General features: G+C 43.7%; 1 protein-coding gene across 2 annotated transcripts in view; it reads right to left on the minus strand.

The window, feature by feature from the left end:
• slc8a2b (solute carrier family 8 member 2b) overlaps nt 1-24,455 on the minus strand; it is a 143,809-nt gene that overhangs the window by 68,221 nt on the left and 51,133 nt on the right. The window lies entirely within an intron of this gene.

A 24,455-nucleotide genomic window follows, 5' to 3' on the forward strand; every position in this document is an offset into this window, starting at 1 on the left:
TTTCAAACCTTTCCTACATTTTCATCTCACATCTGAATGTCTTCATTTAAATGCAAATACTTGCAGCGGAGATGTAGATAGATGTATCGCCGCATCGTGTAAACTAGATGAAGGAGCAATGCGATCACTTCAAACTGTGGACGTTGAGACAGACAGGCGAGGGAATAGATGGCTTTATACATGCATTCATATATTGAATAAACCGAGGCTGCAGGGTGAGAGGATGGAGCTGTGTGGAGAAATGAAGCTGCTCTCAGTTACAGTCGACGCTGCGACTGCGATGCTTTCCATTTATTTTCTCCTGACAGTCCATTGGCTGGAGACTCTATGAATTTGCTCATGCTGCATCAGTCGCAGTGACCCGGCACTGACCCAGAGGTGCTAAATGTCAACAGCACCGACTTCGGTTGACACCAAGTGATGAGAGCGAGTTCGCAGAGAGCGAAGGGGCCGAGATAAAAGCCGCTAGAGATGACTTTAAATTAAATACACTGCAGATCAAGACCTTCACTCGCCAGTGGAGCGAAGCAGTTTGTACACAGAGCACTAAAACAAAACTACACAGAGCAGTCAGGAAGAAAGAGGCGAGCAGCGTTCGAGAGTCACACCTACAGAGAGACCAACACCGCTGCTGAGTGAGAGTCACTCATTCACAGAGCAGAAACAGAGCTGCAGGCCGGTCTGTGAATCAAGCTGCAGCTCTCTGCTCACTTCCACAGTTACCAAGTTAAATATCCCAGATGGACATGCATTAAACAACACAACAACACAACACATTCTGAGTTTTTTACAACACTACGGACACAACTCGACTTGTTGAGGAGGAGAAAACAGCCACAGAGAAGTTTGACAGCCAGATATTCATCTACAGTCGCACTCACAGCGCCGCAAGGACGAAGTTGTGTCCCATGTTCACCATCTTATTTCAGCACGTTAGCATGTGCTATATGCTAACACAAAGTACAGCTGAGGCTCATGGGAATGATACCGAACCAAAGTACTGGATACATTTACATGTTGAGTCAGAAATCACAGAGGTGTTTATAATTCATCCTCTGTTTTAAGTTTCATGGTGATCTTTACAACAGCTGCCCCCAAAAATATCAGTCAGGCAGCTTTGCCATTGTTACACTATCGAACTGGATTTGTAAAGATCAGCAGATCATTGGTTTGATTGTTTTTATTTTCTTCTCGGCACTGCTTGTTTTCATCCCGGTGGATTGTTGCAGAGCAGAGTTCAGATAATATTCACCAAAAATAAAGATTCTCGAGTTCGACAACAAAACAAAAAAAACAACCCTTCAGTGATTCAACAACAACAAAAGATAGAAATTCAGTTTGTTACAGAGTTCAGTTTCTCAAATCCGTCTGGAGTAAACTCTCCTCCCAAACTAATCAATAAAGGATCTTTGAAAGTGTGAAGGGTTAGTCTGTGGATGCACGTCGGCGAGGATGGAGGGAAGCAATCCCCGTTAGGACACATTGTCTGGGAACTATGAACGCCTGTGACAAACTTTGACCTAATCCGTCTTTTTGAGGGCATTTCATTGAATAATTTATACTTCTGACTTGCTGGTGACCTGAGACGAAAAGCTCTTCACCTCCTGGGGACCTGAATGTCCATTACAGTGTCACTACAATCCATCCAGTGATTGTAAAACATTTCAGCCTGGACCGAAGAGCTGACACTGCCGTCCCTGGAGCCACGCTGCTCCTGTGGCTGAAAATAAATTGTACCTCATTTTGAGACCCATTTAAAATCCTTCAAGGACCCCACACCGCTCCCCCAGGCTACGACTGTACCACACCTGTACATATTACAGTCCAACTGAACCTGAACACTGAGCCACCAGTCTGAAACCAAACACAAAGACAGCCTGTATCTATAAAGTGTGTAAGAAAGTAGAGATCATATCTCCGTACAAACCGCTGGACTGGATATTTCATCACGTGCTACGCTGCAGCACCGTTAACTGCTCAGTGGTGAAGAGATCAGACTGTTGTTGGGCAGCTTCAAAGTGTTAATGTGTTGAGCTGTGTGGCTGCTCATAATCAGAGAAAACGCAGCCGTGTGAAGGCAAACAAAGGAGAAGATCTTCAGTACTTTTTAGATTTAAGTTTCCTTTAATCCCCCCCGCCCGACCCAAAACCATCACAGACAAACAGCTCACCCCTGCAGAGCTCTGTGCTCTGCTCCACTGCTCATTAGCAAGCACATGAGCTGAAAACTATCGCTGCTGTGGATACAGAACCAACATATCTGTGGTCATGTCTACGTGTTTTCATGATGCGTTGGTGTGCCGCTTGTTTTTAAAACAGTCAGCCAGCTTCTCAGCCAATCAGCTGCAGCAGAGCCCTCGGTCGGAGCCTCAGGCCCGACTTACAGATTTCCGACTTCCTCCGTCTATTTGCACTCTGAGCAGCTCTCTGGTCTCCTAAAAAGATTAATCCTGAGCATTTACAATGTCTCTCTTCTCACAGGAGCAGAACATGTTCTGAGGCGATCCTCTGTTGGTTACTTCAGCTCTTCTCTGCAGAGAAGTGAGGAGCAGCAGTGAGGACTACTGACTTAATGTGGGTGTACTTAACAAGACGACTACAGACGATATAAGAAGGTACGAGACGTTCATCAGACAATGAGAGTCTGGTGAAAGGATAAAATAATACTGTAAGTTAGAAGTTTCTCTCTGTTCCTACTGACCTGTGAGATGCCTTCAAACCAAATTATCCAAATACAGTAAATCACTTCCTTTAACCAGAATCATTACCTCCTACATGGCGCTGATGATGTGAAAACCTTTGATGTCTTCAGTGTGTTTAAGAAATTACTTGACTTCAAATAACTCCAAAACTGTTTTGTTATTTCCCCGTCGGCATCCTTCCCTGAGACTACAATGCAAACCTCGGTTTCATCTACATAAATTCTTGCAGCTCTAATTAACAGAACAAGTTTTCCCCCGTCGACCTCGCAGACACATTCCCAAATCTGTGACTCTAGAAACCAAACAAACCTGCGCCAGAAAAAATCCCCCGGTCTCATCGTACCTCACATTCATATCACTCCAGTCAGTGCAGTGCAGTGATTTTTAAAGAGTTTGGGAAACAGAGAGCTGCTGTTGTCGAGGTCTGAGAGTTGGGACGGGACAGACAAAAGGTTGGACCGGTGCCCTGAGTGATCCGGACACAAGTGGACGGCTCCCAGAACATCAGTGGGACGAACGGACACAAACCTCATGGAGAACATCCTCTGAATTCACAAGAAGGCCCAAATAATTATACATTTGTCAGAGACAGCGTTTAAAGGTTTATGAAGTTTCTCTGAAATCTAAAACTCACAACATTGAGGCACAAAGAAGTACTGTTTCCTTTACTTGTTTCCTTTACTTGTGAAAACAGTGTGTTCAAACAGCTGACAAATGCTGGCAGGTAACATGCACTGTCGACACTTTTCACAAGGAAAGATAAACAACTTAATGTATTGAATTTAATGCCGAATGTACAAGAAGGCACCAATGATTCAGAATTTGCCTCGGCTGTTCGAAAAAATGTTGTTAAGTTTCTCTTTATGCAACAACTCTCAAAACCGCGTGATTTGTTAAGGGAGTCTGGTGGCATGGGTTGCTACTTTCCATCAGGTCTTTCACCTTTACCTCACTTCCTGGTAGAGGGGCCTGACTTTTCTGTGGCGTAAACAGGATGTTTGGGTTTAAGACTTCTGAGTTGGACCTCCAGTATTTGAATTACATCAAAGCTGTTCATGAGTTCACCTCCTTCCTTTCCGTCCTCGTCCTAAACTCAATAAATCACTTGTTCGTCGTGACCGTGAGGAGTGAACCGCAGGAGGCGAACACCACGCTACACTGGACTCTCCGGCTCGGTACGAAGAGGGAACTTCTCTGTTCTCTTGTCCTAATTGTGCTCAGCTCCAATCAGCCTCTCTCATTGTCTCTGTCTCCTAATTGTCTGGTGTTTATGTATTCATGGGACATTTCTCTGTTTTCTCCCCTCATCGTGTTCATCACTCTCTCTGCATCCTAATCAGGGCTGAGTTATGTACTTTCTGCTGGACCTCTCTCTCTCTCTTTCCCAATTACGCTCCATCAGTCCGTTGTTGCACTGACCTGTTTTTCTCCCTCGCTCTCTCTCTCTCTTTATCATTTCAGATATTCGACCTCTCGTCCCCTTCCATCTATTCTGCCGTCAATTAGTTCACCGCTGCCAATCGGACCTCTCTGCTCTCGACGCTGATCCAATTTCATCATGTCCGCATGAATGTGTGTGTTGTCACCGGCGCTCCATCGTTGTTTTCTCCCCGACTCGCTGTCTCACAGTTCACTGGAGACTTTCTATCGGAGGTGTTATAGTTAAAGGATAAATTGGAGCAGTATTGAGCCGGAGCGCTGCAGCAGGCTGCCACTGACAGGCATGACAACATCAACGAGAGGATCCCAACAGATATAAACCTTTTTATTAAAGAATAAGATCCTTTTTTGTTTAACCAGAGAGAGACTGCTCGCCAAAGCCACCAGACCCCATCTGCAGAAACAGTAGTTTTATCATTGTTAAACAAATGTCATTCGAACTAAAGACCAGAACTGTTTCAGTTCATCTGTCCACTGTTCCAACAATCACCAACTGTTGAAAACAAACAAACCTTAATTTGCCGAGTTAATATCAGGAGAGGAGCGAGAGGAAGGGCAGCGTCAGTGTGTAGAGACACAATATTATCACATCTAACACGTGAATTCATTATTATTTCGACCGAACAACAGCTGGTGGTTGTTGGAACAGAGGAGAGATGAACCAAGATGGTTTTATTTTGTTTTTCTGTCCAGCGTGAATGAAAAGTGTTGTACAACCATAAATGACTGTTTCTGCAGATGGAGTCTGGTGCCTTTGGAGAGGGCGAGGCTCTTTCTGGTTAAACACAGAGGTTCATATCTGTTGGGATAATCTCCATGTTGTTGTCAGACATTTAGAATAACAATGCACGTCTCTCTTCTTTCTGTACATTTACAAATAATTTAAGAGGTGAGACAGATCACTGAGGCAGCAGGCAGAGACCAGAGACAGGAGGAGGAGGAGGAGGAGGAGGAGGAGGAAGAGGATCACAGAGGGAGCCGGGGAGTCGAGCTAGAAGGGCAGGTACATGCCTCCTGCCTCCACTCTGCTCTGCTCACATCGCTGCTCGCTGTCAAAGACAGAAGTTAACCATGCGAAGGATATCCCAGAGAGGAAAGAGAGAGATGAGAAACACAGGAGATGAAGAGGAGGAACGATGAGAAAAGACGAGAGAGAGAATCAGTCAGAGGAGACGTTCAGGTGGGACTCATGTCGTATCTGCACACTTGAGCGATGAAGGCGTTAAATCACGATTAGATTGAGTGAGTGGATTCATGAAGAAGGAAAAAACAAACACTTTCCATCAGAGTGTCAAGAAGATGGTGGTAAAGGCAGAGACATTTCAGGGGGGAGAAAATATATAATATCAAATAAAATTGTGTTGCCAAGATGGCTGCCGAGTGGCAAGACGTGCTTATAAGGACTTTGGTAAAAGCTGCGTTAAGCATGGCAGTAAAAAAAGAGTAGAAGAAGTAGAGGTCACGAACTGGAAGAAACAAGGAAGATAAAGAAACAAAATGTAGGAGGTCTGGGAGGAAATGTGGGGATTATTCTCTGAACGGGAACCTTGTGGGAATGTCCGGGAAGACACAGTTTCTTCTTCTTCTTCTTCTTCTTCCTCTTCTTCCTCCTCCTCTCGGAGTGTAAACAGCCGCTCAGTCGAGTGAGTTAATTGTTCAGAAAAGGTGTTTTCCATCTTCGACTGAGCTCATTAACTGTTCCTATAAAAACATTTCTGCAAGGATTCAGTTGATGAATCTTTTCTAATGTGATGCTTCAAAATGTGTTGATGGAAACACGACAGCGAAAGAAAATCTGGAGTCACCTGATGAGCGTGATGGATGTATTGGACATGTTATGGATAAATGGATCCACTTGGTGGTCTGATGGGTGCAAAGATGAATGAATTGATGGATTATAGATCGATAGATGGAGGAATGAACAGAAACAGACTGAGAGGAGGAGAACATTAAGCATCTTGTTCATCCCACTAAACTGTAATTCCCCGACTTTCTGAGGGAAAGACAGAAAAATAAAAGTGTATCGTCTCCCGTCTGTCTTCCTCTCTCTCTGTCTTCCTCTCTCTCTGTCTTCCTCTCTCTCTGTCTTCCTCTCACACACTCCTGCTGAATAATTTACACCCACTACTTCCTCTCCCACACTAATCTGTCACCTCCTCTGTGGCTTCTGTATACATGCTGTGTGTGTGTGTGTGAGTTAATTTGCATGTGTGTGTGTGTTTCACTGTGTGTGTGTGGGTGATGTGTGTGGGCGTGTACTGTATGTGCTGGTGTTTGCTGTTGTTTGTTTGCTGGTTTCGGCAGCAGCAGCCTCTCAAACACACAAAGACGGCAGCTTTTTAGCTTACGAGTAGCTCAGCTCTGCACAGAGCCGTCCGTCCGTCCGTCCTCCTCAGGACTCAAACCACAGCAGCGTGACAAACGGTGCAGAGCCGCCGGCTCACAACACACAACAACTGCTTTCAAGCTCCAAGTCCTGCTGCACGCACAGTCTTCTCTCAGAGGGAGGTGAAAAGTTGAGACACGATCATCTGCAATATTTACTGTATATATATATATATATATATATATACATATATATATATGTGTGTGTGTGTGTGTGTCCGATCTGATTCACTATTCATGTTACGTTTTGTCTCTTTCCTTCCTCTCTGACTCTCTGCTGGAAGTTACAGCGACAGGTGACCAAATGAAACGCACCTTGACCAGTTATAGATTTCTCTGGTCTGAACATTGTTGGAAACATCTGGGAGGTTCAGCTGTTTTCAGATATTTTAATTTGGATATGTTACATATTATCTCTTTCAGTCATTGCTGAAATGATTCTGATCATTTGCTGGTTCCAGCTTCCTAAATTTGACGATTTGCTACTTTTCTCTGTTATATAGAAAATCCAGATTTCAGAAGACGTCACCGCCGGCACAGAAAGATTGTGTTTGCATTTTTCATAATTACTTAATCATAAAAATGACCGTCAGATTATTGGATAATGAAAATAACTGTTAGTTGCAGCGTGATGAAGCATTCACATCATCATCATTTGATATTATGTTTATCAGTTTATCAGTGAAAACAACCAGCTCACTGCCACATAAGACACAAGCAACCATCACCAATCAAGGATAATCAATACCAACATAATTATCTTGTGCAAAAACCAAACACATAGAACAAAACAGGGACAGCAGAGATGCTTTTCTGACATGGTCACCTCACAGTGTGATTTCTCACCGGGATGCACCTACAGAAGATGTGCTCAGACTGCAGCAGTGACTCGGTCCATGAAAGCTTTCACACCTGCAGCTCTCAGGACAAATCTTCTTTGTCTTGTATCAACAGCAGCAGCAAGAAAAACACAGAAGAAGAGCTGGATGGTCTGAATGAGCAACAGAAGAGGTTTTACCTCATTATTCACCATCGGATGTGGTGTTTTCTGGGAAATGTAGTGCAATAATCACATTAGTTTGGTATTTGTTTTATGCACACGTGTTTTTAATGTGCCACCTTTGAATCGACAGCTGATGTTTTTAACGAAAGTGATCTCGCCTTCTTCCTTCAGTGATGCAACACCAGGAACAGATGTTTTCATGGTCGGTCTTAAATCTAATCTGTGGAGCGAATATATCGCTGTATCAATACATAACTAATCACATTTAATCACTGACTGCAGTTCAAACTCATTCTGCCTCATGATTGCATCAAATACGATTTTAACAACACGTCATGTAATGAAACAGGGATACCTGGACAGCCTCCTGCCCGGTGAGCGTACGGTCGCTCCTCTGAGCCGAGCTCCTTCTGTGAACTCAAAGCTAACGCTGAATAATTTAGTGAGCTCCGTGTTCACAGCTGGGGAGGGTGTGAAGGTGGAGCTCTGTGAGGAGACCGTGTGCAGTGTTTCACTTTCACACGTACTTCTTCATTTCTACAGTCTTTTATCTACACGGTTTATCTGCTTGGTTGTAAACATGAGCTCACTGCTGCAGACGAACGGACTCATTATATATTCTGTCTGAGTTCTGTTCATGCTGAATCATCACATGAGACGTAGGTTTAGTTTACAGCAAAGCAGCACAAACAAAGTTCAAAACTGAAGCCAGAAGTCCCTTAAAACTATTGGCCTGCAGGGGGCGACTCCACTGGTTTCAAAAAGAAGTCTGATTGTATGTAAGCTTATGAGAAAATGCACAATGCTCATTTTGTAGAGTAAAGTAGACGATAAAGCTTCAGGCCGTGGCTACCTTGTGATTGAATACTCGCTACCACATGGTCAGATCCACCCTCTCCACTTCCTGCTCCAAAAATGACGGCGATGACCATAATGATGACATCAGGGTGAGTTTACACTAGTGGCTGAGTGATCAGGCACGTGTCTTCTTCCATCTAGATATAAAAAGCCAAAGTAATCTATTTCTTTTCAGTACTGCTCCACATACACCCTCTCCTCACCACGACTGCTGCTCTCTGTCAGAAGATGAACACCATGACTTCGGGAGGATCATGAATATGCGACACATCCGTCTAGTTTTGTGGCGGCGCTGCGACAGTCAGGTTAAATCCTTCACTGCACCGAAACCCAGAAACTGTCCGTCCCTGTGGTCACGACTGAGAGGCCAGGATGTCTCTAAGGATTTGACTGACAGGTACGACACAGCGGCTGAAGGATCAGCGCCTCCTCCTCCACAAAACATCTCTGTGCCTAACGGACTCTCAGCTGGAACAGAGGTTTGACCCACAGTGACACAGTCAGAGAGACATCAGTGGGCACATTCGTGGTTTTACTTAGATGGCACATTCAAGAAGAAGAAGAAGAAGAAGAAGGGGAAGAAGAAGACGCAGAAGAAGAAGAAGGAGAAGAAGAGACAAAGAAGATGAAGAAGACGCAGAAGAAGAAGAAGAAGAAGAAGAAGACGCAGAAGAAGAAGACCTTTTGGGTTGGATTACTATTTGGTTCCTGCTAATGAAGTTCAGCTTGTGTTCATCATCTGTTCATTTAGTCGCTGACAAACATTCTGCAGCTGTTTATAATGAGCACATGTTGAAAAACTCTTCGTGTTGTCAAATTTCAAACCGACCAAATGAAAAATAATCAGCTGGTGAGGTTCAGAATACAAAGACGCACTAAAATGATGAAATGTGGTTTAACTTCAGAAAGATTCATAACTAAGGATTTGGCTTGAATCCCACGAGGTCTCATGAATTAAATATGACTCTTTACATGAATTCTTTCAATCACTGTCCAGGAGCCGGGATATTTTCTGACCCCGTCATTTATGGTCGCCCGGTGGAGGGAACTGGACTGAGAGTGAAGGAGGAAAGGTAAAAAAGGAGGCGGCATAAGAGAGCAGGGAGGCCGTCTGGGATTTATTGGCAGTTTATGTTTTATTGCAATATCCTGAATCTCAGAGCAGCTGAATGTGATGAAGGCAGGAGGAGAGGGAATTAGGAGGCGTTACGTTATCTGACAATCACCAAAACCATGTTAGAAAAACTGCTTCACCTCTTTTTTCAGATGAAAGAGATGCAATGGCTTATCTTATTCATAAAAAAGACTTGATTTAAAAGACAAAACATTTGAGGGAGACCGCTGGATTTGTTGTTTCAAATGCAGGAGATAAAAAAGGAAGCTGCTGCCGAGGAAGGATGCTGAGGGGGAGGAAAGAAGATGAGGACTGTTATGGGAGAGAGGAGAGGGATTTAGCAGGCTGGTGGGATGACTGACATATTGGTTACATCAGCACTATGCAGACAAGAGCCCATCTACACTGAGACCACACGAGCAGATGAGATGGTGGGAATGCAATTAGAAAGCAGGAGTGTTGGGAAGATGGAGGCAGATAATGAGAGCAACATCCTGACACTGTGAGAGAAGAAGGTCGGCTGCTTGCCTCCTGCCTACCTCCTATTTTTAGCTTCAGATCTACAGCTTCATGTGGTTTTGGATTATTAATGAACAAGTTAATACATCTCATCTCGTGCTTCTTAGTCAGTTTTAACCTTTTTACAATATTTACCAAAGAACAAACGTCAGTGTTTTGGGGATTTTTTATGCTTTTATCAGCTCACCAGCAGGAGAGAGATGACAGGAAGTGAGAGGGAGAAATGGAGCAGGAACAAAGGTGACGCCGAGGATCCTGGGCGACGTTCAAACCCCGAGGCGGAGATGGAAATCATGCTCTATTTACCAGAAGATGCTCAGGAAAAACAAATGATATTTGATGGCGGTGAATGTTGTGCAGATAACTTCAGTACGAACGTTTTGTGCTGACATTTAAATGTTTTGTTGACATAACAGGATGTCAGTTATAGTTAGCGTTGAAGAAATGATGTCATTACATAGTCTTATTTTGTAGATTATATCCTTGTGTGTCTTGTTTTGCGTTCCACTTCCTGTCTCTGTCTTTTTCCTGTGTACACCTGTGTTTCCCTCTCTGTTTGTGTTTGCTGTCTGTGTTCTTCTACTCCTTTGTACGTTGTTCAGTCTTTCTTTCTGCCTTTTTTTGTGTTTTGTAGTCTGTATTTTGGACAATCATCTGTCATTAGAGCTCACTGTTTGTTCTTTACCTGCCTGCCTTGTTGTGTCTGCATCTGGGTCCTCACCACTTTCACAAATTCTTACTTTAGCCTCAAACTAGTTTAAAATTAAGTGCTTTTTGAAGTGTTTTGGTTTTTTTTGTCAATATATTGTTGCTTCTTTGGTCTCTGGTTCTTATTCATATATTTATAATCCATGAAAAAAGTGTTGCTGAAACATAAGGACATGGCTGTCGACGATGATGATGATGAGGTTTGTGTAACGCAGCGTGTTTCTAATCCTGTTCTTTGTTTTTTTAATGTTTACATGAACTTCTGTGTTAAACAACGTTCTCAACAGAGGAAACACAACACAGTGACATTAAAGTGATGACACAACAGAAAACCATTATGTAAACAATGTAAATGAAAGGTTGCGAGCAGAAGAGGTTGAAACAGTTGGATGAGTGCGACAGTCAGAAGCCAGGATCAGTTTAGTGCTACAAGCTGTTTGGATTACAGAACAACAAAACGCTCCCTGAAATCTGATCCTTTAATCCGTCTCTTCTATCTCCTCCTTCTGCTCGACACAAACATGTTCGCTCTGCTGATTTATGCTAATGTAGGCACAGTGTCTTTGGGTGGTATTTAGGAAACTGTGAGACTGATTGTAATGGGGGTGGCCTCACAGATGGCTTATCTGTAAGAATGACTGTGAACAGGGACGGTTAATAAAATGTGATGTTCTAGTGTGTGCACATAGTCCTGAATATAATGAGGCTGGAGGAGAATGGAGGCAGAAAGCTCCTGCTGAGATCCAACAGGTGACCGTGAAGTCACATTACAATGAAATGATAAAGTTCACCTCCCACAGAGCTGCTCTGAGGACACACAGTAACCGACGGAGACACGTCGCTACTGAAGAGTAATGTACAGATGTTATCATTCACAAATGATCTGTGTTTACTGACAACAAGTCTTCCTGAAGTCATGTAGTTCCTTTGTACAATCAAGTGTTTGACAAAGTGTTGAACCTCGCTGTGAATGACTGAGCCTCTCAAGGAAACTATCACCTGTAACCACCGCTCACAGGTGTTTTTGGATCACTCCACAACTCTAACAGTCTTTTGTTGCTCCTGTCCGAACCTTTATCTACAAAAATCAATGAAGCTGATGACGTCATACATTAAATAGATTGTCTTTTTTTCTTTGTGCTGTTTTTTATCCTTAATATCTACAAAACGACTAAACCTTTGTTATATATTTTGTTGAGTTGTGTATTTTATTCCAGGTAACGGTGTGTTTCCTTTGGTCACCTGTCGCTTTAACGTCTAGGAGAGAGTCAGGGTGATGAAGGAAGTCGACGAATGAAACTAAACATGATGTGAATAAAACTTTATCACCTCATCTGTGAACATTTCAGCCAATGGAGACAACAACTCCCATGATCCCGTGCTTCCTTTGTTTTGTTTTGATTGAGAGACTCCTGGCAGCAGAAACTACAAACAGTGTGTTGTGCGTCATGTGTAAAACTGTATATATATTTGGGTTCAGAGGAACAGTCAGATAAAACAATGTGAAGATGCCGCCTTAATCGCTGGGAATCTTTAACAGGCATTGTTCACAATTTTCTGTTATTTTACACAGAAAAAAGAAAATAATCAGCAGATTAATCAATAATGGATGCAGAGGCCCTCCTGCAGAGAGAGCTCTGACTGTTTTCTAATAAAGAAAATACACAGAAATCTAATTATTCTTTGCTTTGGTCTGGCATCCAATAATGTTCACATTACCAACTGTTGCTTAAGTACAGAAGCTACTGCAGTCACTCATTACAAGAGATACTCAAACCATTGAGAGAAACAGATGTAATCACATCACAGTCCCACATCTCATCCTCAGCAGTATTTCATCCTCTCCTTCATCCCTCTAATCTCACAACTTTCTTTTCTGTCTTCGAGCCGAGAACAAAAAGCCGCCGAGTCAGACGGAAAGTGATTCTCACGATTGTCCACAGTCTGACCAGTCTGACCAGTCAGCACATTATTGTAGAGGAGTGAAGGAGGCCTGCAAATCATCTGACACCAGCGACTGACCATTCAACTCACCACATCTCCTCTCTGTGTGTCGGCCTGCATTATTAACTCTTAGTGGCAAAATCAAAGCAGCATTAACGCCTACGACCTGACACACACACACACACACACACACACACACACACACACACACACACACACACACACACACACTAAACCAAGCCTCAGACTCTGCTCTGGCCATGAAGTCGGCAGCATCAGTCATCCTCTCGCTGCCGTTAATGGCCTGAAGGTGAGAGCAATAATTGACATTTACCAAACGCATGAACTATCGAGCTGTGGCAGCTCTCAGTGCCCTCAGAGCTAATGACTGATTGACATCAAACTATATGTGACTAATGGGACACGGTTTATTCTATACCACAGCCGTCTGCAGGCAGGAAGTGTTTGAAAAATAGGTTGTGTGTTCTGTCAGGTTGCAGAGGAACGCTGTGGGTTTGTGTTTTGGCTTTGTAGCTTTTGCTTTCTGTCCATCGTGATCTGTGTTTTATGGTCTGTTTCCCAGAAGTATGTATCATAAACAATAATGCTACCTTGTTTATATTAAAACACGACGCTGCGACGATGCTGCCAAACGGCAATCGAGGCATCTGTGACACCGCTGGATACCTGGGGACATTTCCATCTGTATTTGTCGCGACCCAAATTTTATTTTTAGGTATTTTTAGCCCAAACCATGATTTTTTCCAAGTGGTTTCTGTGCCTCAACCCAACCAGAGCATAAGCACAGCGTTTTGACAAGAGCGACATAGAAAATTCAACCTAAACAAACGTGAAGTTGCAACGTAAGAAACGTTCAGCTGGAACTTTTCTGTGGTTTTGCAGAAACACACTTAGCTAACATTTATTGTGGAGGTACAAAGTGGTTTAACGAGACTAATATTCTGTCCATATCTTACACATTTCCATCACTTGGCCTGATGTAAAAGTAGCTCCAATCAATGAGTCAACCCTCGGCTGTGTGTTATGAAGACGCTGCAGGGTTTAACTCTCCGATACGATTCAGGAAACATAATGCATCACAGAAATAATTCCACTGAGCCATCTTCTTTTATCCTCGCACACTTGCCCATAAATTACTCTGTGTGCCATGACAAACATGGATTATGATGACACGACTCAGTGGAAACCATTTACTCGACGTTCAGCTGTAATCTGCAGAAGACGTTGGGAATGTGACATCAGCTCAGCCGAGCGTAGTTTAATAGCGGACGCCATGTTGGACTGGAAACAGAGCGATGGTGGGCTGAAAACAATTTGTTCTCAGAAACATATTGGTCTATAAAAGCAGCAGGTCCATCTATGGATCATCCTCTTCAAATGAACACACTGCATTAGATGAGATTAGAAAGCGACACAGCGCTGCGGCGGAGGGATGGAGGTATAATAACACGGTGCTGATGCCAAATCCCTCGACTGCTGAGCCGCATCCTGCCGAGCCGACTGAGGAGGATCTCATCTCATCTCATCTCATATCTCTTATCTTTATTGAAGAGAAAATGAAACATGTCTTTTTGCACTTTGAAGTGCGAGCTGGATTTCTCTGGACGAAGACCAATGATTGTTAACAGCCGAATACCCCAAGAGATGCTCTCAGGTTGTCAGAGGGCATGCTGGGAAATGTCGATCAGGAAGAAGAGGATGAGAAAAGACAGAGAGAGAGGAGCATCTGAGCGAGAGTTTAAAGTTATAATTCTCAAGGTCAGCATTTTTCTGCAAAAGCCAGTCAGTGTATTGATATACATTTCTCAACCCGACCAAGGTTTAGGCACAAAAACATCGGCTCGGCTTAAAATACCTGCTTTGTTGCCGTAGAAACGGCTGAAGATGGTCCGCCTAACTGCCAAAAAAATAGCCAGCTGTGGTGGCCACAAAAACAGCTGGAAATCTCCCCATAAAGTCAAATTGCTGTCGCCCACTTGGCAGCTGTGTGGCTTGTGATAACGCCGCCTCCGTCCTCTCCACCTCCTGATGTCGGTCAGCTAACAGGCAAAGTTGTCAACCCTGGACGAATCTGTGGTTTGTACATCACATCCAGGCGACTGGGCCGGCCTTTCTCTCTGTGTGGTAGTTTTTATCGTTACTGGCAGGGTCCGCCACTCCTCCGCTAGTTTACATTCAGCCTAGCTTAGACTGCTGCTTCTTAAAATATTAATGTCTGTGCCTCTTTTTTTTTTTTTTTTTAAATCTACTGCTGTATTTCTGTTTCAGTTAAAATGCAGCGTCTCAGTCCTGCAGCGCGTCGGAGAATGACAGGAAATTAATAGAAATAAAGTCGACTGTGCTGTTGTCGGGCTCTGAATGCAGAACAGCAGTTAAATCCACTTTATGTGCATCTTCTAATTTGCAGCCGCTTTCTTTGTCATTTTTTTTATCTTGATATATTTCCCCGTGGTCGATTCTACATTTTAATATCATCTACATTCAGTCTCGTCTCTCTGCCTCCACACTGTGTGCTCCTGCAGACTGTAGAAGCACCGTAAATGTATTTTTTTTGCATTGATCCACAGACACACTGGAGCTGTGCCATCACAAACTTTAGTGCAGTATGAAGTAAATCAGGACAAACTTCCTTTCAATATTTACAACTTTAAAAATCTCCATAAATCCAAATTAATCTCAACTCCTTTGTCTTCTACTGACAATTAATTAGAAGAGGAGCAATATTGTGTACTTGAGTATGTATTTGTCAACATAGCAGCCAAAAAAATTGCAGTTTTGTGTTTTTGTGTTGCACTTTGTGATTTTTAATGACCTGTCAGGACTAAACATGTTCTATTACATTATTGAATGAATGCAGCCTCACCGTGACACGATTCATCCCGACACTGAAACACAATTAGTTTGATGTCTCACTTGAGCACACCACACAGATTAGCTGCCAGATGATACGACGACGCCACATTCAAGTGCAAACATTTGACTTTAATTTCAGCGCTCGCTGTGAAAACAAGCGGAAGCCGTTTTTTTTTTTCAAGTGTTTGGACACTTTGGTATCGGATCAGTCGCCGACACGCTCCGTCTGCGCCGCTTACACAGATGTTTTGCTTTAGCAGTTATCTCGCTCTAATTTCCCTTCAGATTGTTACGAGGACACGGTCGAGCTGATCGAGCAGAAACAGGGATCTGTCATCCGTGTTCGTCTCTGAGCTGCACTGCAAAGACAAACTGACATGTTGGGAGAGATTTAGTCTCCAGTTCCTTAATGCACCGCAGGAACATAAACCTCTGTGTCCTCCACAGACTTCAGATGTGCAGATGTAATCTATAATCTTTTAATTTGCTATAGTTATTATATTTATTTTTACTTCCAGAGTCATTTGAAAAGCATGTAAACACGACAGAGTTTAATTTATATCCTCAGGACCTCGTGTTCGATCTCTGTTTGAGAGAAACTGAGCGTAACTTAAAGAACATTTTCTGCTTCGTTGCCTCGAGATGTTCCTGCTATTTCTGCTCTCTGCTGTTTCTCCTCTCCTCCTTCCTCTTCCTCCTGGTCTTCCTGTGTCTTCTCTCTGCTCCTTTACTAATCCACACAGCCATGTTCAAACGTGTCCTCCTGCAGCGGTTCAGTGGAGCTTTCTGTGTCCTCACCACATTTATTTGCTTTAATTGTTTGCAGCTTAATCGTTTTTTACATCACAGTCTACTATAATGTTTGATTGATCTTCGCTCTCCTGTCGCTCGTCATCACCGTGTATGAGGGTACTAAGATGAAAGCTGTGTTGAGCAGAGAGATTTATGTACCAACACAAATCTCTCTGCTCTCCTCTCAGCTGCAGCTCGCCTCAATCTGTCGGCTGCTCGGATCACATCATGCGTAAACACACATGATACCTTCATGAAGCCAAAACCCTGAAGATTTAGTCAAATCAACAGTGTGAAGCATCTTGTTTGCTGATAAATCCCTAAACTATCGTCCCCGACGCTGCTTCCTTCCTGATTCCTTCACAGCTCCGATTTCCTCGAAGGTGAAGCTTCAGCCGGAGTCGATGTAAACGTCTCTCTGTACACATTCATACATTATAGATGATCTCTTGGAGTTTGGTTACTAGACTATCAGTTTCTCTTTAACACTACACAATGAAATATGTATATTTAATTCCCTGAATCCAGGATTTCAACACAAGTGGATTTTTAAACATTTATGGAGTCAATTAGGTGTCGACTGAATCTTTACTGGCAAAGTTTAGTGACTTTATCTGTTTACTTGTTGTTTTAGCATCTGTGAAGCTAAATGAAGTATTGGCAGAATGGCATGTACAGTAGACTTTGTTTCTTGGCCTCTGAGGACCAAATTGTTGTAAAAACAAGTAAATAATAGAGTTTTGTACGTGTAAAACATCACAAACGAACACGTTCTTGCTGCGTTTCAGGAATTACTGATGACTCATAATCGTGCGGTGCTGCCTGCCGTTTCTCTGTCGCATTTCTTGGACAATAAATATGTTTATATAACACTACATGAATGCTAATAATTAAAAAACAAAACAGCAAAAACAAAAGCAGCCTCGTAATCATCCAGCGCAGACCGCAGACAGGAATAAGCCGCTCTGCTCTCCATCAGCGCACCTTTCATCCCGGAGATTAAAGACCGGGTGTAATATGTTGGCCTTTAAAGCGTGACGCTTCAAAACGACATCCCATAATCCAACTCTGCAATAATGAGTTGTGTATATGTGTGTGTGTGTGTGTGTGTGTGATAACTTGCAGGTGCTGTTCCCTGAGGGTCTGTGTGTGTGTGTGTGTGTGTCTGCAGGTGTGACCATTTTAAGGGCATTGACACCAGCACTGTTACTTTGACACAACCTCGTAGTTTATCGGTTAAATAAATAAATATTTTAGTTACACGTGTAGTTTATCTGCGCGCACACACACACACACACACACACACACACACACACACACACACACACACACACGTAGTAGTACCAGCGACAGCTCACAGCCGAAGATCACGTCTGGTAGCCGTGAGAGAGATAGCCAGTCTGAGGCCGGATAATCGAGACTGATACGCTGCCAGTCAGTGTCATCGAGGACGAGGGAGAAGAAGGATGAGCTAAAAGTCAAGCCAGCTCTCATCACACCACATCACAACTAGCTTAGCCATCACGTCATCAGTGCTGGATAATCATTTTGATTGGTTAGTCACCGGATAAAGGGCGGCTGTGGCTCAGGAGGTAGAGCTGGAGGTCGTCCAGTGAACACTGAACTTTTCAAATCAAACGGCAGCAGAAAACTACGAACACCTTCGATTAACGTTGCAGGAACCTTGAATATCTGTAGTAAAACTGTGAGTTGGGCTTCTCAGACACTCTCTCTCTCCTAACTGCTTCATTCATCTCGTCCACACGTGAAAACAAACAAAATGCTTTCATCAGAAGTCTGAGGCTGTCGCTCCTTCAGGCATCATGTGGTCGTTTGTGTGCAAACATTGGATTTTCTAATTTCAGGATAAAATAATCCTTTCACTTAGCTCACATGAAAGCAGCTCAACTTTAAAGAGGCATCAAATCCCCACAGAAGCACAGAGTGGGATTAAGTTCTGGGTTTTTCACTCATTTTATTCTCCCCGCTGTAAAAAAAAAAGCAGCAGCTGGCACATCAGAGCTTAGTGACAATAAAATGAGAGGAGCTCGTGTGTGACGGCACAGAGTGGCTCATCAAACACATCCAGCCGGACTCCAGAGTCACCTGAGGTGGGACAACAGGGTCCGGCTGCACCGAACATCTGTAGGAGTTAAAGGTGACCGTCTCACACACACACACACACACACACACACACACACACACACACACACACACACACACACACAGTGAGGATAGAGGAAGATGATACTGAGAGAAAGAAGGAAACTCCACCAGGACTCAAGAGAAGCAGAGCGAGACACCTTCCTCTCTACATTGTTCTCCCTCTCTCCCCCATGTGTGTGTGTGTGTGTGTGTAGGTGTGTGTGTGTGTGTGTGTGTGTGTGTGTGTGTGTGTGACTGAGACTCATCCATCTCCCACCCTAAGGCGCCTTCTATAATTACAATGGGCCTGCCTTCCCCTCCATGCCAGCTAATGCTCCCCTCATTACTGTGTGCAGCAGTGTGTGTGCGTGCATGTGTGTGCATGCGTGTGTGTGTGTGTGTTTGTGTGTGTGTGTGTGTGTGTGTTTGTGTGTGTGCTTATCAAATACCCAAACACCACCACCTCCGCTCCTAGGTAATCACACTCTACATCAGCTGTCACCTTTTCTGAGCTGAAACAAGAGGCGAGGGGCTCCCACACACACACACACACACACACACACACACACACACACACGCACACACACACACACTCACAAAGACTGCTGCCATAGAAGCAAACACAGTGTTTGCTTTACATGTTTTATGTATAAGGCCTGTGTGTGTGTGTGTGTGTGTGTGTGTGTGTGTGTGTGCGCGCGCGTGTGTGTGTGTGTGTGTGTGTGTGTGTGTGTGTGTGTGTGTGTGTGTGTGTGTGTGTGTGTGTGTGTGTGTGTGTTGTGATCACTGGAGCCTGTCTTCATTTAGTGATTAACAAGATAACCTGATACAAGAGATAACAAGTTACACAACACACACACAGAGATCAGCATCATCAGTGCTGACACAACCACACACACACACACACACACACACACACACACACACACACCACTGCTGTGCTACATACACACCGTTACAGCTGCAGACATTAGTTAATTAATCGATTAGTTGATCAAAAGAAATGTAGTTGCTGCATATTTTGATAATCGATTAATAGTTTCAGTGATTTTGTGTTGCCTCCAGTTCCTCTAACGACAGGATTTGCTGCTTTTCTTTCTCATTTGTGGCAGTAAATATATTTCACGACACATTTTAGCATTTTAGTATCCGTGTATTAAGGTGAACAATTAAAGCAACACTATGTAATGTTAATGCAGCCATCCTCGAGTCTCATTCTCAGGTTGTCACAGGTGAGGCCAGAATGATGACGGGATGGACGGAGGGTGAAGAAGAGGGATTCTGGGTGTGGACTGACAAATCTGCACTGCAGAGAGAAAACCTGGAGTTCAGAGGGAGTCAGAGAAACAGCTGCAGGACAGAGACAGAGACAGAGAGAGGAGGAGGCAGAGGAGGAGGAGGAGGAGGAGGAGGGTCGTAAAACAGACACTGAAAATGAAAAGAGGGAGAAGCTGTGGGGGAGTGAAAGATCGAGACAGGTGAGAGGAAAACAAGTGGATGGGGAGTAAGAGGAGAGAAAACAGGTGATTGTCAGGAATAATGAGGAAACAGTGAGAGGAGGAGAGTTGCACTGTGGTTGTTCTGAAACCTCAGCATGCTTTCAAAAACCGTTACAAAACGAGTCTCAGGCAGCACCAGCTGGCCCGCGTCGAGCTGCAACGGGCCGGTCCCCTGCAACTTTCCACAGCGACTCCGTTTCCTCGTGTTGCGGATCTTTGGTCTGAACTGGGCTTTAACCAACAACCTCTGCAAACACACCCTCACTGACCATTACTGCAGACATGAAGTCTGTAAACAATGGTTAAACCTGCACTGAGGAAACAGTCAGCTTGCTCGAGGGTTAGGGCAGCAGCAGACTGAAAAGAACAAACTGACACTTGAACATCCACACTCACTTGACATTTATCTCTCTCGGGCTGAAGGAGAACGTGTCGTCTTAAACAAACACACACACACTCGAGTCGAGTCCTCTTCAAGTCATCATCAGTCATATCCTCGTCATGGATCACTGTAACCAATAGCGACCCACACACACACACACACACACCCACACACACACACACACACACACACACACGCCTTCCTCCACCCAGCCATCCACCCACCGCTGCAGGCAAAAGCCATTAGAGACGACACACGCAGAAAAGACATCTTCTGTGGACACGAGAAGGTTTACGTCACACAGCGCAGAGTTAACCACACACACACACACACACACACACACACACACACACACATGCTGATGGCGGCTGATGGCCCGACACACCAGCTTGAAATGAGGCAGGGAGTGTTGAAGCGGCGAGGGTTTATCAGCCTGTTCAAATATTCTCCACTGAGACAATGAAGCGTTCAGGAATGATTATACAGTCGAGTGAGTCGCTGGATGGAGGTGTGAGCTTCACATTCAGGTTCAACTGGGCTCAAATATCCTGAATGTTCGTGCACAGGTCTGAACATTTTAATACATTCACACTAATGTGGTTATAATAGTCCACATTAGTCACTCTCGTGTATAATGTTACGTTATCTGAATGGATTCGGTCTGTTTCCAGTCGTGGTGTGAGCCTGGATGATCGCTTGCAAAGTACATTTCTGCAAAAAGTCTGTCAGCAAGCTTATTTTTTCATTCTTGCTAACTTGACTGAATATTTGTCTGTTTTCTTTTTATTTGACTTTATAGTAAAAAACAGTTTTACTGCATGTCGACCCTCGTCTCATGTCTCCCAGCTCTCTGCTGTCTGCTCACAAATAAAGCCAAAAAATCTTACTTTCACTTGTTAAAAAAAATAAAATGAACTTTATGGTCGTATATATATTGTTTTTAGATAAACTTGTCTTTAAAAGGATAAAGCATGTTGTGAAATTGGACATAAGGAAGAATTCTGCCAAGACAGAAATCAGAAACCAGAGCTGGATGTCAGAAATCCAAAGCAGACCTATTGATTTTATGTCTCTTTCACTCGCAGGAGGAATTTTAGATCTTTCTAATGAAGAATTATTGATTATTCTTCAGTCATTTTTATCCAGTAACTCAAAGCCTGTGTTGTGCATCCATCTGTGTTGTTCAGTCAAAATCAGTTATTGGATTGTTAGCTGAGAAGCAGCAGTGAAAGGCTGATGTTTTTTTCCTCCCTGGAGGTAACAAGGTTCAGATCTCCTGAGAGCAAAGGGGAAATGTTGCCTGTGGCAAAACAATGCTTGAATGATCTAGAAGATGTGTGGAGGAGGAGGCCTCAGAGCCACTGAGCCACTGAGCATGACTGCTGTTAATGTGCAAAGAGACATTTCCATCCAGCTGTTTTTACTGTTTGCACATTGTGATTCAAGCCTGAGGAGGAAAAGTCGACCTATTAATAAAGATAAGAAGCAATAAAAGCTGACGAAGATGAAGTTTCAGTACCTGCTTCTCCTTCTGTAGACCAGCCACCTGCTTGCTCCTGCCACTCCCCATCACCTCACCTCGCCCCACCTCACCAGAAAACCCTCAAATCAATAACAGCAGCAGTGTCAGAGGAACTTACAAGCCTACAGAGCGAACCTAAATCCAAGATGACAGGTTCATGTTGTGACAATAACACAACTGACATCCGAGGTGGAGAGCAGCTCTATAAAACCATCCGAGTGTCTGCTGCTCCATTAAGCACACAATCCTGTCCCGGCTTTGAGTATCTCTGCAAAGCTGTAGCTGATAGAGACATGAGCTCATCCATGTTTGAGTTTCATACGTCACAGTGCACATTACAATGCCAACACTTCAAACAATGAGGTAGATGTATGTATCGTTAAAACCATTTTGATATTGGTACTGATACCTTCACTTCGATTACAGTTCCTGAACGATGCTTTTGTATTTTTACATTACATAAGCACTTGGTGAGCTCCGTCTCTGGGTGTAACCTGGTGTTTTTCCCACATAACTTGAGATGCATAAGAAGCCAGTCAAAGTCGAGCAAAGCTGATCTAGTAGAGTCCTGGAATAAAAATATACAGCTGGGTCGACTTCAAGTTCACTTTAAACTGCAAAAAATGAAAAATAATAACAAGAAATGACTGCAGGTTGGTGAAATGGTTGAATCTTTGTGTACGATAACTTCACAAGTTTAACAAAATTTGATGGTTTGACTTTTAAATGGGACTTGCTAATCACCATGTGATTGATAAAATGACAATGAGGAGTTTAATTTACCAGAACCAACCAACAGCACACACACACACACACACACACACACCTCCACTGAACGTTGCTCAGAGGTAATAAAGTGTAATACAAAATGATACGATGAGAGTAATAAAGTGTCAGTGAAGAGGAGAAGGTCATTCAGCCGGCCATAAAAATGATCAGGCTGGCAAATATGCAGAGAGAGGAGAAGAAACGTCCCGACCGTTCATCACTGTGATGGTGAGGTAATTATTCTAAAAACAACTCGTCCCATTGGAGGGCAGCTCCTCGATCAGGACTGTGACAGTTTATTGGGTGAACTGTGCCGACGGGGCCCAATCACTGTCGACATTACACTAAATCTCAGAGATGGAGGAAAGGAAGGAGGAGGACACGCATGTACAATGATGTTAACTGCCTTTATGATCCGAGGGCAATCACTGGATCTGTAATCAGGGAGAGAAAGACGGAAACACAAAGCCTGGAGTAAGATATGAAAGATAATGAAGAAGGGAGGCGGGAAGAGGAAGAGGAGGACAGACGAAGAAGAGATGAATGGACGGTTGTACCCGCAGTTTAACAACGCAGCTTAAGTTACGTTATTTACGTGACATAAATTGACTTTAGTAAGTTAAAATGGCCACTGTAGAGTTTTGTTTCCACGCAGGACACGACAGCTGCCTCAAGTCCTGAGTTTGTTTGACCCATCGATCCACCCCGTCCTCCTCCCTGTGCAGACTTTGTCGGGCTGACTTCCTCCTTTGCTGCCATAATTATTACTACAGCAACAAGAGGTCCAGGGAGAAATACTGCAAACTAGCTGAAGTGGGTTTTGGGTGATTTTGTCAATGAGAAGCCTGATTGACGCTCTGCACTCATCCAAAGTAGAGAGCACTCAAGCATCACATTTGCTTTTCTTATTCGGCACAAGAGACCGGCTGCTATCGTAAACACTAGCGAGGTGTGTGAAGTTTCCAGGAGTCACTTTGCAGAGTTTCTGGGTATCAAACGTTGAAGGCTGAATGCAAAAACACTGAGTGAGTCATTTAAAATAAAGAGAAAGGAGAGAAAAAAAGAGCAGAACAGAAGCAGAAAGAGAAAGAAAGCAACACAAACGAAGAAAAAGTGATAAAGAAAGAACCAGTTTGAGACAAATGTTACCAACGTGGAGGTTAAAGCCTGTTTGTCACTGGCAACAAGTCCCTGTGCTCTCCTTACAGGCTGCTACAATACATGAAGCCCTGAGGGAAGACACACACACACACACACACACACACACACACACACACACACACACACACACACACACACACACACATATATTGGCTCACTGAGTACTGTGATGGAGCGACCATCAAAGACACACTTGTATGTATTCACAGCACACATACAACAGTACGTGCATGCAACTGCAGACCCTATTATAGACAATATAACCCCCCCAACGCCCACACACACACACACACACACACACACATATGCGCACACATACACACACAGAGCAATGGTTGGTTTCCTGGCAGTGGATGACAGCAGTGAGATGTTTAGTATTCAGAGCAAAGCAAAGCGAGTGAGAGAGAGCTGGCTTCAGCAACAAGGCAGCCTCTTCGTGACTCTTGTTGGCTGTGTGTGTGTGTGTGTGTGTGTGTGTGTGTGTGTGTGTGTGTGTGTCTGGATATCTCCCCATGAAACATTTGTTCATGCATAAACCAACTGCTCATTACGACTTCTCGTACGGTAGTTTGTGCTTCCTTGTGTGAAAGCTGTCTGGGTTTCAGGGGTTTGAGCGGAAAGACTTTCAGTTTTAGTGTT

The sequence above is a fragment of the Pagrus pagrus genome (assembly GCF_965226575.1).
Source record: "Pagrus pagrus genome assembly, chromosome: 4".
In the NCBI taxonomy this organism is placed as follows: domain Eukaryota; kingdom Metazoa; phylum Chordata; class Actinopteri; order Spariformes; family Sparidae; genus Pagrus; species Pagrus pagrus.